This window comes from Poecilia formosa, unplaced genomic scaffold, assembly GCF_000485575.1.
Source record: "Poecilia formosa unplaced genomic scaffold, Poecilia_formosa-5.1.2 Scaffold861, whole genome shotgun sequence".
In the NCBI taxonomy this organism is placed as follows: domain Eukaryota; kingdom Metazoa; phylum Chordata; class Actinopteri; order Cyprinodontiformes; family Poeciliidae; genus Poecilia; species Poecilia formosa.
Window position 1 is genome coordinate 479 of NW_006800800.1, and position 4091 is coordinate 4569.

Genomic DNA, 4091 nt, shown 5'->3' on the forward strand with positions numbered 1-4091 from the left:
TGGACAAGCATTTATATCTTATTTTGTGTGCAAACAGTAAGATAAAACACCAAAAGTCATGGTAAGAGACTTGAAGCTAACCCTAAATACAGCATTTTGCGTCATAAGCGTTTGTATGTTGGATCATGCTCAGAAAGAAAGCCACCACCACACGGCTCAGAAGTAGACAAGCATTTTGTGCTGTAATCTTTTTTTTTTCTTTTTTTTTTAACTGAAAGTTTTTTGTTTTTTTTTTTGTAGATGTGTTTTTTATTTTATACATGTTTTTTTTAATTTGTAGATGTGTGTTATATGCATATATGTACATATTTATTTTTCAATAAAAATTAAAAATATAAACTTATGCCTTGTGCTTGGTGTATTTTTATTTCTGGGTTGTTTTTTTTTATAATTTTATTAGGGAGGGGCTGAACCAGGCCTGTAATTATAAAGGTCTAGTGTGTCCAATAGGGAGATATCTACCAACCAATCACATGTAAGTAATGAATTGTGATGTAATTGTTTTTTCACCCAATGACTGACAATTCACGTGGGTCTCCTGTTGCTATTCACATGTTAATAGTGAAGAGCTGTTAACACCTCCCGCCACCCCTCCTCCCCCCTTCGTAGGATTCCGCATTCGACAGTATTCGACTGCAGCTGGCGAAAACGCGCTACCCCGCCAACTGTCGATTGCTGTCGATATCTGTCGCTCACGAGCTGCGTCCGCGTCAGAATACAGGGTCAAAAATCCCACTTTTCGTCCTGTGCCCGTTTGTGTTTTCAAGGTTTTCTAAAGACAACGATTTGAGGAAGAAATGGGAAGTGTCTTTATGGAAAAAGAGATTCACTGAACAGTGTGGATTAATCTCAGCTGCTGAATCTCAGCTGCTGAATCACTCTTGAGCTAGAACTGGCTGTTATACAACTGAACTGATTTAATGCGCTGATATCTCATTGCACCCAGTTGCCAAACATATAGCACAGAGTGTAACGGGCAACCACTCCAAGATGGCAGCCCCACGTCACATCAGCGACAATAAGCAAGAGCGGATCATGAGGCATCTATTCTTTATTAAGTCTATAATTTGCTACATGTTTTCCTCTTCTCTCTCCTTCCCATTTCCTGTCTACCACTTACAACTGAAGCCTCAAAAACATCATGCACAACTAAAAACATCTACACTATTTTGAAAATGTTAAATGACTCCTCATTGATGCAGTTAAGGATGTGCGTCTTCTCACTCATGTCTATTTTTGAAAGTTTTTCCTTCATATGATGTGGAGGAATTTTAGAGGAGTCATATCAAAGGCACATAGCCTGGGTGTGTGGTGAGTCAACTTGGTCTCTATAGGCAACCATGACAACAGCAGGCAGCACCTATCCGTGGCGGGACAGGAAGTCTTGCAAAGGTCCCGCCACAACAATTTTGCTGGGGTTAGTATTTCCAGTGTTTTCCCATGGGACTTGCAACATCCATGTACACAGATCCACATGGTATGATGCCTTTGATGGTAAGACCATCCATTTGTTGCCTTTGCTGCCTTGCATTGTATTAACTACATACTTCACTGTCCCAGAGCACACACTGGATTTGTTTTAATGGGATCCAGAGTTCCGGCACCACCTATTCTTTATATGTGGGTTGCATGCATGTCCAATGTTAACTGTCATGAAGATCCACTTTATAATGTTTATAATGTTGATTGTCTTTCCTAAGGCTACAGGATGCCTAAGATCAGGACCTAGTGTGGTTGGCGGTTTGTTTTTCATTTCAGTGCTGCCATTGCCGAGCTTAATCTCTCTGGCTTAGACTGCAATTGACATAACACCACCTTTCAATCAGTGTCCCAACCACTGTTTAGCAAGTTTTCTGGGGGAAACTTTGTAAAACCCTAAACAGAGTAAAAAAAAATTAAAAGATGGATCAATGCCTGGATGGACAAATTGTATGCTTAATGATTAAATCAAAAATTAATGCACAACACTGTTTCCAAAACAATAAATCTGTGCTGTGGGCACAGTTTATTTTTAAAGCAGTAACTTGTCTGGCATGTGATATAAATTTTCACAGCCTGGTGTAATCAAAACATAGTTCAGATACGTGGTATTAAGTAATTGCTCACCCACTTTTTGTAACCTTATGTTACATCGTCATCATGTTTGCATGCTCTGGATCTAAAGCCCAGAAAAGGTGTTTCATTTTATATTTGCTGCATGTTCTATTATGCAGGCTAAAAATGTCTGAGTGCGACAAATTAGTGCAATATTTATGCAATAAAAACAAAATGAAAAACACCAAGATTAAACTTTAATATTGTACCATGTTATTAATAAATAAAAAATAATTTCAACAGCTACCAGAAACCAGAAACCCATCACATAGCCAAAGGGATATTGAAGATAAAATGAATAAAAAGAATCCCTCCCCTCAAAATCCAACTTAGCGCTCCTCAGATTTTTGGGCTTTAATGTCAATTTCTCTGGCTTCCTGCAACTGACTCCACATACCTGATGTAGGGCCAGTTTGAAATATTTTGCCTATCTTCTTTGCCTCAACATTGGTTCATAAGGCAAAAACGTCTCACTAAATGTCTCAGAGATTGCAGAGAGTTTCACTACTTTCGTCATATAAGAGTTTGTTTGTCGAAGGTTTGCTCTTCCTCCCCATGGGGCATAGAGGTCTCGTCTTGGTATCATGTCAATACCCAGACAGGACCACTTTTCAGGTTTTTGAGATATGCATTTTATATTCTTGTTATTTTGGGAGCACAATGCAATTTAATGCAGAATAGTACCAGTTACTTGTGGTATTAACAAAAATAATGCCATGTATTTTGTGGATGGTTCAACAGTTTCTGTAAATTTATGGTGCTTGCTGAAAAACAATTTGTCTTGGGATATGAATAAATCAGACCACCAGCTCAAAACAATCATTAAAACCATTTTGATTAAAGAATGGAACTATTAATGGCTTCCTATATGTAAAAGATTAACTTGCAAATGTAACAGGTAAGATATTTCACAGCATGCTGTATGGATTTATTAACACCTATTGTGTACTGTAGTTATGTCAGGAATCAATGTTTTGAAACCAAATTTAACCAAATATACCTTCCAAACAAGGAGATGGTGAGGTTGCCCTTATAGGGACAGTCTGCACTTCCAATGTGCAACTCCCCTTTGTCTCCAATCAGAATGTGCTTGGTCCGAAGCAGTATGGCCTGGTTGGTGTCCGCTATCACCAGCTTTCCTACGAGAGAGGCAGTGAAGAACAGTGGTTAAGCCATCTAGCAGCTCTTTCATGCACAAGTGCTTTCATTCACTTTTTGACTCACTTTTTGTGTAGCTACTTTAGTTGACCTATCCAGCAGTACACACAACACAACTGCACCTCTTCTACTTGATAAGTAATCTAATGACTCCAACTCAATGGCAAAATACAACAGAAACATCAGAAGTCATAAGAAAACTAAACCTTCCAAATATGTTTAAAGCAATGTCAAATCTGTATTTTATACTTCTGTTAGGCTATATCTAGTCAGATTAAATAAATAATAATAATAAAAATAAGGGACAAGCACAAATCTTTAAACCCTTCACACGGCACTGTGACTTTATTTGCCAGAAAAGATTCCACTCTCTAAAGATGCTTTTGTGGTCAACACTGAATACTTTGTATCATACATCAGTGATTAAATTAAGTCAGAGGTTCCCAAACTGTGGGGCGCGCCCACTGGGGGGGCACCATACCATTTTTTACCTTAGAATGGGCAACTCTGTTATTCCTATGTCAATTTGATACAGTAGAGGCTTCAACACTTCCCATATTTGTGTCCTCTGTTACTTTTATCAGCAGTTAAAACTGTTTAATCCGTTGTTAACATGTTGTAACCCGTTTTTCCGAGCCGCCTTTAAACGCAACATGAGCGCTACGACCATAGACATAATATAAGGATAGACGCCTCATGCCCCGCTGTCGCCTATTGTCGCTGACGAGATTTAGGGCGGCCATCTTGGAGCGGTACTCCACTCGGTCCTATGTGTTTAACAGGCACAGTGACAGATCAGCGCATTTAATCGATCATAACACGCTTTTTTGTTACTGGAA

At 38.8% G+C, this 4091-nt stretch overlaps 1 long non-coding RNA gene across 1 annotated transcript in view; it reads right to left on the minus strand.

Annotated features, from left to right (window-relative positions):
* Window positions 1-2274: 2274 nt before the first annotated feature.
* LOC103131865 (uncharacterized) overlaps window positions 2275-4091 on the minus strand; it is a 28340-nt gene continuing 26523 nt past the window's right edge. Inside the window, exon 4 of the long non-coding RNA XR_475451.2 lies at window positions 2275-3233. This is a non-coding gene — a long non-coding RNA (uncharacterized LOC103131865). The remainder of the gene's footprint in view (window positions 3234-4091) is intronic.